General features: G+C 45.5%; 1 protein-coding gene across 1 annotated transcript in view; it reads left to right on the top strand.

Annotated features, from left to right (window-relative positions):
* Positions 1 to 257: 257 nt before the first annotated feature.
* Positions 258 to 14,226, top strand: part of LOC142254947 (4-galactosyl-N-acetylglucosaminide 3-alpha-L-fucosyltransferase FUT6-like) — a 55,129-nt gene continuing 41,160 nt past the window's right edge. Inside the window, exon 1 of the mRNA XM_075326322.1 lies at positions 258 to 317. The gene's annotated coding sequence lies outside the window, so the exon portion shown is untranslated. The remainder of the gene's footprint in view (positions 318 to 14,226) is intronic.

The following is a 14,226-nucleotide window of genomic DNA, read 5'->3' as shown; positions in this document are numbered from 1 at the left end:
CTTTCATAACAGTTAAATGAAACTTTCAGCGCTGCTACACCTGCAGTGACCTAGATCCACTCCTTTTATAATCACACAGATGTATTTTTATTATCATAGTGTAATTAATTCCTGAGGATTGTAACAAGGTAATGATGGGGGGGGTGAATAATGCAATTCTGGAAACCTCTCCAACCAGTGTACCTGGGTGTCTGCAGGCTTGGCTTGAATGGTTAAACACCTTCTATCTGAGCATTTCCTCCTTTACGTCCTGTGGAGCTAGTTTCTTCTTGCTTACCTGTGTCACTATTCATTCAGCTACAGGGTCTGACATACAGGTATGTGCTCCTGTTATTATACACTCCATAGACAATCACAATGTATCAATAATTCTAAATTGATGGAATTTTCAGACACTTCAATTGGATTCATACTTAACTTATTTTACATTTCTTTTGAGGATTCTTTGATTGTTTTATTTATTAATCATTTGATGTAATACAATATTGGCATTGCTAATATCTAAAAAAAACCCCTACAGATTAACTATCTATCATACAGACAATAACTTGTCTTTGCTTAACAAACACCAAATTTGAATTTCTTAATTTCATGGATTATCATCAACTTTTACATAGTGTATTATTTATTTGTTAATGATAGTTAGAACATTACATGCGATGGAGAAGATGTCCTGGTGTCTCAATCTGTGTTTTTTATTGGCTTTCCAATAAATAAAATTATAATTTTTTTCCCCACACGATGTCAGAATTTTAAAAATGTTTTCAGGATGGATTAAGAGTAATTACAAAATGTTGATATTTTTGTCCCTTTATGATACTAAAAAGGGACAGCATTTAATATTTAAAAAAATATATTTATATATTCATTTTTTATTTCATGATTAAATTAGTAATAATAATAATAATAATAATTTAAAAAGTTAAAAATACAAATATCAACTCTAGACATTGGGACACTTTAGTGACATCTACTAAGTGCTCAGCGACCTGTAATTCTAATCTATTGCAGAAAAATCTGACATAAAGCAGTATATATATATATACACACACACACACACACACACACACACACACATATATACACATTATATATATATATATATATATATATATATACAGTATATACAATGTGTATATGTGAGTCTTGATGTATATGTATGTATATATATATATATATATATATATATATATATATACACAAACACACACATATATATGTATACACATACATATACACATTGTATATATACATATATATATATTTTTTATATATATATATACGATGTGTATATGTATGTGTATATATACAGTATGTATATATACACACACACATACATATATAGACACACACACATACATATATAGACACACACACACATGTATGTCTATGTACAGTGCCTACAAGTAGTATTCAACCCCCTGCAGATTTAGCAGGTTTGATAAGATGCAAATAAGTTAGAGCCTGCAAACTTCAAACAAGAGCAGGATTTATTAACAGATGCATAAATCTTACAAACCAACAAGTTATGTTGCTCAGTTAAATTTTAATAAATTTTCAACATAAAAGTGTGGGTCAATTATTATTCAACCCCTAGGTTTAATATTTTGTGGAATAACCCTTGTTTGCAATTACAGCTAATAATCGTCTTTTATAAGACCTGATCAGGCCGGCACAGGTCTCTGGAGGTACCTTGGCCCACTCCTCCATGCAGATCTTCTCCAAGTTATCTAGGTTCTTTGGGTGTCTCATGTGGACTTTAATCTTGAGCTCCTTCCACAAGTTTTCAATTGGGTTAAGGTCAGGAGACTGACTAGGCCACTGCAACACCTTGATTTTTTCCCTCTTGAACCAGGCCTTGGTTTTCTTGGCTGTGTGCTTTGGGTCGTTGTCTTGTTGGAAGATGAAATGATGACCCATCTTAAGATCCTTGATGGAGGAGCGGAGGTTCTTGGACAAAATCTCCAGGTAGGCCGTGCTATCCATCTTCCCATGGATGCGGTCCAGATGGCCAGGCCCCTTGGCTGAGAAACAGCCCCACAGCATGATGCTGCCACCACCATGCTTGAATGTAGGGATGGTATTCTTGGGGTCGTATGCAGTGCCATCCAGTCTCCAAACGTCACGTGTGTGGTTGGCACCAAAGATCTCGATCTTGGTCTCATCAGACCAGAGAACCTTGAACCAGTCTGTCTCAGAGTCCTCCAAGTGATCATGAGCAAACTGTAGATGAGCCTTGACATGACTCTTTGAAAGTAAAGGTACCTTACGGGCTCGTCTGGAACGGAGACCATTGCGGTGCAGTACGTTACTTATGGTATTGACTGAAACCAATGTCCCCACTGCCATGAGATCTTCCCGGAGCTCCTTCCTTGTTGTCCTTGGGTTAGCCTTGACTCTTCGGACAAGCCTGGCCTCGGCACGGGTGGAAACTTTCAAAGGCTGTCCAGCCCGTGAAAGGTTAACAATAGTTCCATAAGCCTTCCACTTCCGGATGATGCTCCCAACAGTGGAGACAGGTAGGCCCAACTCCTTGGAAAGGGTTTTGTACCCCTTGCCAGCCTTGTGACCCTCCACGATCTTGTCTCTGATGGCCTTGGAATGCTTCTTTGTCTTTCCCATGTTGACCAAGTATGAGTGCTGTTCACAAGTTTGGGGAGGGTCTTAATTAGTCAGAAAAGGCTGGAAAAAGAGATAATTAATCCAAACATGTGAAGCTCATTGTTCTTTGTGCCTGAAATACTTCTTAATACTTTAGGGGAACCAAACAGAATTCTGGTGGTTTGAGGGGTTGAATAATAAATGACCCTCTGAAAAAACCTTTCACAATTTAAAAAAAAATAAATAAAAAAAGAAATAACATTCTTTTTTGCTGCAGTGCATTTCACACTTCCAGGCTGATCTACAGTCCAAATGTCACAATGCCAAGTTAATTCCGAATGTGTAAACCTGCTAAATCTGCAGGGGGTTGAATACTACTTGTAGGCACTGTATATATATATGTGTGTGCATGTGTGTATAATATATATTTTTTTATTTTAAGAAACCATGGAAAATATCTGAGTGCTTTTTTACTTGTTTGCCTCAACATTGTAAAAGCTCTACACCCTAAGCAACTCTCCCCATTTTTTCCATTCCTTATGACAAGGATAAGTTAAGTTTCTAAATATTAGAAGAGAACAGTACATTGCTTTTTATATTAAAATAATATTTTATTATTATTATTATTATTTATTTTTCATCATCATCATCATCATCATCATCATCATCATCATCATCATTATTATTAAATTACTAATTTTAACAAACATGACTTAAGAAAAAAAATACATAAAGAAAACAGAATAATATCCCAAACCAACACTATATCTCAGAGAGAGAAAAACCAAAACACATTTATTGAGAATTATGCGGGCTTTACAGGAGATGACCGATTGTGCGATGCATCGTCGGGGTCACGGTTTTCGTGACGCACATCCGGCATCGTACACGACGTCGTCTCGTGTGACACCTCCGAGCGACGCAGTATCGCTCTCAAATCGGGAGTCGGGAACTCGTCGTTTAATTTTAAAATATCGTTTATTTTTACTGGTGCAGGTTGTTCGTCGTTCCCGTGGCAGCACAGATCGCTCCGTGTGACACCACAGGAACGATGAACACAGCTTACCTGCGTCCCACGGCTCCCGCCGGTTATGCGGAAGGAAGGAGGTGGGCGGGATGTTACGTCCCGCTCATCTCCGCCCCTCCGCTTCTATTGGCCGGCGGCTGTGTGACGTCGCTGTGACGCCGAACGTCCCTCCCCCTTCAGGAAGAGGATGTCCTGTGATGGGGGGTTAACGACTTTGTGTGACACGGGCAGAGATTTGCCCGTGACGCACAAACAACGGGGGCGGGTACGATCGATCGTGAAATCGCACGATCGGTCGACTCGTGTAAAGCCCGCATTAGTCACTCATTTTCTCATTTCTTTTCTTCAAGATGTTTTATACCTGATTAGGCTGTGTGCGCACGCTGCAGAAATTGCATGTTCTGGCAGAAAAACGCACCTAAAAGAGCATGCATTTTGGAACGTTTTTGATGCTTTTTTTGGGCATTTTTGTGCCATGTGTTTTTTAATTGAAGTCAATGGGTTGAAAAACCCACCGCAGGTCAGTTTACGCTCTGTAAAAATTAAGCACAATGGGCAGGAGATTTCTATAAATCACATCCATTTTCCTAGAACTGTAAGATGCTGCGTAATTTAACGTAGCGTAAAATACACAGCGTTGAAAACTCACCAAGCGTTAACCATTGGAACATAGCAAGAAGAGACAACAATCTGAGTGCTTGACTCGTGTCCTGCGTATTGTTCATACATTGACATATTGACATATTAGCAATGTATACACTTGTGTGTTACCAGTACATAGGACCTCTGTACAGCCACCGCCCGTAAGATGTGACTGCTCAGGATACAATGTAACGTACTGTATATGTAATGAGCACAGAACTGCTTTATTGACACACCGGCCGCTTCTATTACTCTACATTGTCAGAATTGTGTGTGTCTATATTCTATATTGTGCAATAGTTTGGCTTGTTATTTTGTGTTTTTGTGATGGTATGTAATGTAATGTAATGTAATTAATTATTAAACCTTATATAAGGAAGGATCAAATAATTCTGCTACAATGAACTTAAGACAGAAGTCATGTACTCACTTTTAGTCCTCCTTTACACATCCGTGTGTGTCATCCGTATGCCCGTGTGTGTCATCAGTGTGCCATCCGTGTGTGTCATCAGTGTGGGTCATCTGTGTGTGGCATCCATGTGTCATCTGTGTCTACTATCCGTGTGCTTCATCCGTGTGCTTCATCCGTGTGCTTCATCCGTGTGTCACAACCATGTGAGTCATCTGTGTGTGTCGTCCGCGTGTGTCGTCCGCGTGTGTCGTCCGTGTATATCATCCATGTGTGCCGTCCGTGTGTGTCATCCATGTGTGCCGTCCGTGTGTGTCATCCATGTGTGCGGTCTGTGACGACATGGACCCTGTGGGTGCCTAGCATGAGTTAAGTTTCTTAACATTCAGCCGAATATGAAGATATTTTGTTTATGGACTGGGGATAAGCCCTCATTGTTTCCGTCTCAGGACAGGAGTCTATTGTTAAAATTCTTGTTGACTCGTGTAATTACCTTGGCCAGAGAGGATCAGACACCCAGACAAATCAATTGTGCGAACCTCCATTGTATTGCTATGTGTATTTGGATGCGATGTGGCTTGGCTGTTTCTCCCTCATCTCTGTCAGAGACCATTACTACTATGGATGTTTTGCATACGTCTTGATATCTTGATATCTAGCCAATAAGAGCCCAGTCTTATCCACCAATCGTGAAGACCCCGGTGGTCTGTATGGAGAGCTCAGGGGTATAAGAAGGAGAACTGTCCATTGCCTGGGTAAACTCTTGCTACATGCTACTAATCTAGGACCTGCAGATTCGATTGGCAAGCCATAACTGAACCTGGATTATAATACTATATTTACTTCAGCATTGAATGCAAGGATTCGGCTGAGATATCAAAGACTACGTAAGGAAGAAATCCAGCTTGGGACAATCCAGTCACAAGACTAAAGGCTTTGTGGTCCTCAGCCAGCTTCCTAAATCTGGCGTTATTCCATTCTCGGTGGGTGCCCGCCGAAAGCAGGGTGCTGCTGGATTGGAGTAAGTAGCCCTGGAAGCTCTGAGGCAAACTGTTGCCGGTTACATTTTGTTGTTTTGCAGCTTATGTGCCATATGCCGTTAAATGTTTGGGGATCCAATAAAGTCTTAATATTGTGATTCCCTCACCCTGTGTTGTCTGAGTAGTGTTCCGCCCACGGTTAAGGAGGTCGGGCGTTCAGAGGCGGCCGGGCCAGCGGACGAGAGCACCCACTGACCCCAGTGTCTACACACCGTCCGTGTGTGTCAGCCATGCGTGCCGTCCGTATGTGTCATCCGTATTTGTCAGCCGTGTGTGCCATCCGTATGTGTCAGCCGTGTGTGCCATCTGTATGTGTCATCCATATGTGTCAGCTGTATGTGCCGCCCGTATGCGTCAGCTGTGTGTGCCGTCCGTATGTGTCAGCCGCGTGTGCCATCTGTATGTGTCATCCATGTAGTGGAGACACGGGGCTCAGTGGGTGCTCTCGTCCGCTGAACCGCCCGCCTTCAGAACGGCAGCATGGCCCAGGGCTCATCCCAACTGACCGCCCAACCTCCTTAACCGTGGGCGAACACTACTCAGACAACACAGGGTGAGGGAATCACAATATTAAGACTTTAATGGATCCCCAAACAATTAACGGCACATAACACAGAACCAGCAAAACACACAAATGTAACAGGCAACAGAGTCTCACCCTTCCGCTGGCTCACCAGGGATTCAGAATGTCCATGCCTCAGAGGTTCCAGGGCTACTTACTCCAATCCAGCAGCACCCCGCTTTTGGCGGGCACCCACCGAGAATGGAATAACGCCAGATTTAGGAAGCTGGCTGAGGTCCGCAAAGTCTGTAGCCAGGTGACCACTTGTCCCAACCTGGGTTTCTTCCTTAAGTAGTCTCTGGATGATATAATCCTGGCAGCCGGAGTCGAAATCCCTAGACTGAGGTATGGTCTCCAATCGGAATCAAAGTCCTCAGATTGAAGCCATGTAGACAAGTGATCCTCTAGTCGGAGCCAAAGTCCCTAGCCTGAGTCCACAAGGCATCCTGGTTCTGATCCCCATGCCAGCTCCTAAGAGCTTAGACTGGATCATGCATCATCCATCAACAACTGGTGACTTAAAGAAGTCCCTTTTTATAGCCATAGCCTTATCTTCGGATATACTGTGCCCTTATCGGATTGGTTGTACAAGGTTGTTTCTCTTATTGGTTGAATTTCAAGCCATATTTAAATATCCAGAGACAAGGGTGGGACAGGTATGTTACCTCACATCTAGCAATTCACTAAAGGTCCGTCACACACAACGACTTACCAGCGATCCCGAAAACGATGCGACCTGATAGGGATCGCAGGTAAGTCACTGGGAGGTCGCAGGTGAGATGTCACACAGTGAGATCTCACCAGCGATGCAGGAACAAGGTTGCAGTAGCGACCTGTATAACAATCTCAGCAGTCTCTGTGAACCTGTCACACAGTGTCAAACACAGCAATGCGTCTTGCCCAGCAGGACATTGCCTTTGAAGAAAATGGCCTGGACCATTCTGCAACGACTAGCGATCTCACAGCAGGGGCCTGATCGCTGGTAGGTGTCACACATAACAAGATCGCTAACGGGATCGCTGTTGCATCACCAAAACCGTGACTCAGCAGCGATCTCGCTAGCGATCTCGTTATGTGTGACGGTACCTTTAGTAATACAATGGAAACTTCGCATAATTGAGTTATCTGGGTGTCTGGGCTCCAGTGGCCAAAACAATTACATGCGTCAACAAGAGCCTTGTAAAAACAATGAGGGGTTTATCCCCAGTCTATAAACAAACTATTTTCATGTCTAGCTGAATGTTAAGAAACTTTAACCCATGAGAGTCCATGTCGTCACACATGTGTGCTGTCCATATGTGTTAGCCGTGTGTCATGTCCAGTGGCGTATTTTCACTGGATCAAAAAAATGCAGTGTTTTACAGCTCCAGCAAAGTTGATGGGATTTATAGAACTCTCTGCCCGCTGTGCTTCTTTTTCACTCTTTTAGCATAAACTGACCTGCGGTGCAGGTTTCAAAACCACAACATGTCAATCTCTCCAGCGAGTATACTTAATTTTCTGTCCAGATATTTCCCATAGACTTGCATTAAATGTAGAAAATCTGCAGGTAAAAAAATGCACCTACATTTTTAGTGTTTTTCCGCTAAGGAAATGCATCAAAAAACATGTAATCAGCACATGACTGCATCAATAAAGGTTTCTTAAAACCAAATACAAGTAAGCATCAAAAACAAAGCAGCTTTATTCATAATATTACATGCCAGAGACAAAAAAAGCAGCTCCAAAAACACTTGAAAAAATGCAAGTAATATAATAGAAACACGGGCACCACGTCTGCAGTTTTCACCCACTCCTGAGAGCAGATGGTCAGCTTTTTTCTCATTCAGATTCTGGATGAGAGAAAAGTCGCAGTATGCTGCATTTGTCAGCGAGAGCCGTGTCACTTGCACCCATACAAGTCTATGGGTGCGAAAAAAAACATTGGACTGCACTTGGATGACATTTGAGTGCAGTGCAATAATCACATCAGCTGACAATGGAGGAGATAGGGAGATTACTCCCGCCCTCTCCTCTGCAGCTGTGACCGGATCGCATCACAGTTGCATGACACTCGACTCACCGCATCTGATGCACTCGCATCGGATGCCATATCATCATGTGAATCCAGCCTTAAACCGGAGTCACACTCGCAGGAGACTCACATTACTGGTCACGGCCTCACACTCTCCTGACAGAAGCAGGTCGGCTGCATGTATTTCTATGCAGCTGAGACGCTCCTGTCCGGAGGGCGGCAGGCTGTGCTGGGTGATGCGATGTGATGCAAGTCTCTCGCGAGTGTGACTCCGGTCTTAGAGGGTATATCGGGGACTTTAAAAAATAAATAAATAATTAAATATGCCTAAGAAATAACAGGCAGGTAGTACCCACCAACCGTCTGTTGTGCCCGGCGTTGTTTTTCGCTGATACAGACCATTCCTGCGGGGGCTACAGTGGCTCCATTAATAGAGTGGAGGTTTCTTTTCTGCTCTGCTCTGTAGATAAGGCAGGACTGCTGACATTATGCTGATTGACAGCTGCCTCTCCACTGCCTAACTGGGGGACCCGGCTATTAATCAGTATGACAACGGCTGTCCCACCCAGTCTACAGAACAGAGTGGAAAAGAAGCCGCCGCTCTGTTGTTGTGATGTCAGCACAAGCTACACAATCGTTGGCAGCAGGAGTCTGTGACCAATTTGTGCCGGTGAAGAATGGTGCCGGGCACAACAGGTAGGTAGCAACTATCTGTCTGTTAGTGCTTAGGCACAATTTTTTTTTCTTTAAAGTCCCAAATATACCCTTAAGGCCCCTTTTAGACGTCCGTGTTTCAGGTACATGTGACATCCGTTTTTAACATGAATGTCACACGTACCCATGTTATTCTCTGGAGTTACACACACGTCCATGTTTTCACACAGACCGTGTGACCCTGCTTGGCCCTGAACGCACAGACGGAGACATGTCCGTTTTTTCTCCAGCAGCACGGGAGTCACACGGATCCCACACTGAAGTGACACGTATCGGATGACACGTATTTGTGAAATAAAATGCTTTTCTATACTCGCCTGTCTCCACTGCTGATGTCGCCACCCCTGCTGCCACTTGCTTCCAACTCCCGCTCATTATGTCGCGGGCGGAGAGGGGTTCTGGGAACGCCGCTCGTCTGGGGTTCGCTGGCGCTCGGGTCCGGTGCTTCTGCTCCTCGGTGGCTCGAGCAGCGCCTCCTTGCCCACGAGTGAAAAGGGGAGGTTTGGTGGTGGGATGTCGGTTGTGACGCCACCCACGGGGTTGTGGTGATGGTGGGCACCACCGCTGCTGATGACGGGGTTCCCGGGAGCGATGGCGGGGAGCAGCTGAGGTGTTGGACCCTCCGTGGGTAGGGGCTTTTGGTCCCGGGGCCCCGGTTGGTGGGTTGGATTGGTGAGTACGGGATAGGTGCAGGTGCCGATGCGGGGAGGCAGCGCGGAAGTGTGGCAGCGTTATGATGCAGCGCTGTGCCGGATGGCACTGGTGTACTCACTCAGGTAGTCAATGACAGAGTCTCTGGTAAACCAAACGGCTGGATGGACGGGGCCCGCAGTCGGCTGCGGTGTCTTCTCTCTCCCCGGGAGGGTTGATGGTGGCTGTCTTTCCCTGCACCTGTGTGTAAGTGTTTGACCCCTATGGATTCCCATGGGTGGTTCGCTTGTACGTGTCGGGAGAGCCTGTTTTGCCCGCAGGCGCTGGCCCTTGGATCTCTGGCCGTGGCGGTGGCTCTTATCCGCACCGGTTGGGCTGTTGCCTTCTGACAGGACTTGGTTGGGAATTAACCTCTGAGGTCCAGACCGCAATCAGAGAATTTGACCGTTACGGCGGCTTCCGAGCCTAGTCGGGGTCTGAGTACCCTGCCTTGGTGCTTAGCTTTAATCCGATCCCCGGTTCGGTACCGGCGGGCCACCGCCCGACCCCGGTCCTATGGTTCCACAGACTTCCACTAACGCCTGCAGACGGCCACCACCATCTGCCGACCTTGCTGTTGGTGCCTGGGCTCCGACCCAGACACACACAGTCTTTTTCTCCTCTCACTTCCACACTCTACTCCAATCTGCTTGTCCTTTCCCGCCTCCAGGCCTGTGAACTCCTCGGTGGGTGGGGCCAACCGCCTGGCTCTGCCCCACCTGGTGTGGACATCAGACCCTGGAGGGAGGCAACAAGGGTTTTGTTTGACTGGTGTTCCTGAACAGGGGAGGGTGTGTGTGTGTGTGTGGTGTGTTATCCTGTGACCCCTGGGGTCCAGGGCGTCACAATTACACCCATGAATATTCTCTGCACCGAGGACCGGAAGTAGCAGCAGCGCCGGAGGCAGCAGCACCATGGACAGGTGAGTATAGAAGTTCATGCTATAGTTCATGCTATGCTCATGTCACACGGAGAGCACACTGACAGCATACACTTAACATACACACGGACACACATATGCACCTACACCACGAACCGTGCAAAACGTGTGTTTTGTACGGACATGTGAAAGAAGCCTTAATAAAAAGGCAAGATGGAATACTTGATTCCCCGATCTATCAAAACCATCAAATCAGGATAAAGAAGGCTAATATTCTAAAAATCTGTTTTCAATTTAAAGGACTTTTCTACTATATATGTATATATATATGTAGATGTAATAATAATACTAGCAAATACCTCCAATTAGAAATGTAGTATAGTTCTCCTGATTAGCTGTCTCTTACCTCATGTGCAGGGCATTGCAGCTTAGGTATCCGTGGTTATGTCCACTCATATAGTGATAGTTAGTTAATTAGTTGCTCGTGGTTGTAGCCATGGATACCTAAGCTGAGGTAAGAGACATGACTATATCAGGAGAACTATACTAGATTTTTAATTGTACATATTCTTATTATTGTGATAGGACCTTGGAGATGGGAATACCCCTTTATTGCTTGTTGTTTAGGTTACAGACACCTCTACAAGTCTCTAAAATGTTCCAAAGTAATACAGCCATGGGATAAAAATCACACTGAGCTTCCTATGTCTCCGATTACTTTTTAAACATGCTTAAAGGGAATCTGTCACCAGGTTTTTGCTCCCCCATCTGAGAGCAGCATAATATAGAGACAGAGACCCTGATTCCAGTGATGTGTCACTTACTGGGCTGTTTGGTCTCATTTTGATAAAATCAATGTTTTCTCTGCTGTAGATCTAGACGTTATACAGAGCTCATGAATATGCAGGACTACCTGCAGCATGCCAAGTAGTCCTGTAATGATAATCTCCTGCTGATTAAACAGTGATTTTATCAAAACTACACTAAGCAGCCCAGTAAGTGACATAACTGGAATCAGGGTCTCTGTCTCTACATTATGCTGCTCTCAGATTAGGTGGCAAAAAACTGGGGACAGATTCACTTTAATAGCGCAATATTAATCAGTATTCCTGTCCTGAAACTGATCTAACATATTCGCTTGATTTTTCTACTAGACATTTAGGTACAAACTGGACTATGCCCATTTTATACTAAACTCTTCCACATTAATCTGATATGAAATTTAAAACAAGGTAATAAAAGGTAATTGTTTGCACATGTTGGGGCGAAAGTGCAATTTGGAAGATAAAAGGGTTGTCCTGGATGAAGAAAAAACTGAGCAGGTTGGATGCAAATGTAATAAAAATAGTAATAAAATAATAATGTAGCAGACAAGTTGTGCTTGTTCTACCTGCTCCCACCATTGGCCTGTTTTTTCCCACACATCTTTGCAATGCAAAACTGCAGCTCCTTATAGACTTCTTACTTAGCTGGCAGTGAATTTGCTACTGTACCGCCCCGCGCTCGGCTGCAGCCTAGCCGCTCGGATCCGGGCTCATCGGTGGGTGGCTCGAGTGCCTCCGGACCCGGGGTCACTTCGCTCTGAAAGGGGCTGGCGCTTTGAAGGGGTTAGGTTTACGTCCGGAGACGTGGTTTTGGTTACCTTCGTGACGCCACCCACGGGTTATGGTGAGTGTGGACACCACCGTTGCTGTTTACTAGGCACCCGGGGGAGATGTTACGCAGCAAAGGTGTTAACCCCTCCGTGGGTGATGGCCCCGGACCCGTTCGGGATAATATGTCGGTGCTTGGCTGTGCAGGGCGGTGTGCGGCTTGAGGGCCCAGTTGTACTCACTATGATTGATGCACAAGAGTCTCTGGTAAACCAAGATGATTGTGGTCGGTGCCCGCAGCCGGCTGCATCTGGTCCCCCACTCGGGTTGGTGGTCTCCACCTTTCTCCTGCACCTTGTACTGTACTTTGGACTGCCTGTGCTTCAGCTTGTGCTTGTGTATGCCGGGAGAGCCCGTTTGTCCTCAGACGCTGGCCCGTGGGATCTCTCTGCCTATGTGGTGAGCTGTTGTCTTCAGTCGGGACTTGGGTGGGAAAGGACCTAAAGTCCAGACCTCAATCAGTTAATTAATGGGGTCCGGTAGTTTCAGGACCTCATGTCAGGGTCTGAGTACCCCCCTTTTGTGCTCCGGTTTCTAGTCGGTTCCCCGGTTCGGTACCAGCGGGCCACTACCCTGTCCCAGTCCCTTACGGTTCCACCGAGCCGTGTTCCCGGCTCCTGCAGGCTGAGGCCACCGTATGCCTCCTAGCCAAAGGTACCAGGGCTCCTACCCCGGCACCTGTCAGTGTGTTGCAGACCTGACTCACAGTCCTGCCTCTAGGCTTCAACTTCCAAACTAATCTGACTTGTTTTTCCTGCCTCCGGACCTGTGAACTCCTCGATGGGCGTGTCCAACCGCCTGGGCACACCCCCCTGGTGTGTCCATCAAACCTGGAGGGAGGTGACTAAGTTTTTAAGGTTGGCTGGTGACACCTTTTTAGGGGACGGTTGTTATGCAAGGGCCTACCTGTGACTACCTGGCTAGTCCAGGGCGTCACACTACAATGGTGATAACAAGGAAGCACAAACAGCAGAATCGCCTTGTGTGCAAATGCCTTTACGATATATTTAGAAACAAGTTTTCTTTCTTTTTTTTGTGACCAATAAAAGGGAAAAGGTTAATGGAAATATAATATTTGTTCACTTATATAGCATAACTAACTGTAGCACCCGGCGTTGCCCGGGATAGTAACTGTCTCTCTGTTTCTCTTCCAGTCTCTGTATGTCTCTCTCTATCTCTTTGTCTGTCTCTCTGTCACTTTCCCTGTGTCTGTCTCTTTCCATGTCTGTCTCTCTATTTCTTTCCCTGTCTGTCTCTTTGTCTGTGTCTATCTGTCTCTGTCTGTTTCTTTGTCTATCTATTTGTTTGTCTGTCTGTCTCTACCTGTCTGTATCTTTCCCTGTATGAATCTTTCCCTGTCTGTATGTCTCTTTCCCTGTCTGTCTGGTCTTTGTCTGTCTCTGTCTATCTCTCTATCTCTGTCTGTCTCTCTCTCTATCTACTGTATATGTCTGTTTGTGTCTGTCTCTCTCTATCTCTGTATCTGTCTAGTTCCAAGTTTGTCTCTTTTTCTGTCTGTCTGTCTCTTTCCCCGTCTGTCTCTCTTTCTCTGTCTCTCTCTCTCTATTCGTCTCCCCACCAATATCATATTACCTCACACATAAGCGTCTTATACTAACAATGCCCTTCGTTCCTATAGCAACCAATCAGAGCTCCTATTAATGACCTGTAGTTTCCAGCTCCATTGACTTTAATGGAGGTAGGTTTTTTGGAGAGTAACTGTAAAGCGCGTGGTTAAATTTTCCCATCAAAACATAGTCTATGACGTTCCCTGAGTCACATAGGCCAGACAGAACGAATGTGCCGAAAAATACTGGCCCAGGCCAACTTCTTGCTGAAGAAATGGATGGCCGAGATGCAGGAACTGGCCGCAGCCATCTGGGCCCGCGAAGTGGAGGTGACCTCAGTGGGGCAGATAAGCGACCCACGCCCCTATGTGCAACTGGGACCGGCCCAACAGGCTGAGGGGCCCGGTCTGCCCCCATCCGCCACGCC

Source organism: Anomaloglossus baeobatrachus, chromosome 10 (assembly GCF_048569485.1).
Source record: "Anomaloglossus baeobatrachus isolate aAnoBae1 chromosome 10, aAnoBae1.hap1, whole genome shotgun sequence".
Classification (NCBI taxonomy): Eukaryota; Metazoa; Chordata; class Amphibia; order Anura; family Aromobatidae; genus Anomaloglossus; species Anomaloglossus baeobatrachus.
The sequence above is the reverse complement of the archived record's forward strand: the minus strand, read 5'-3'. Positions and strand labels throughout refer to the sequence as shown.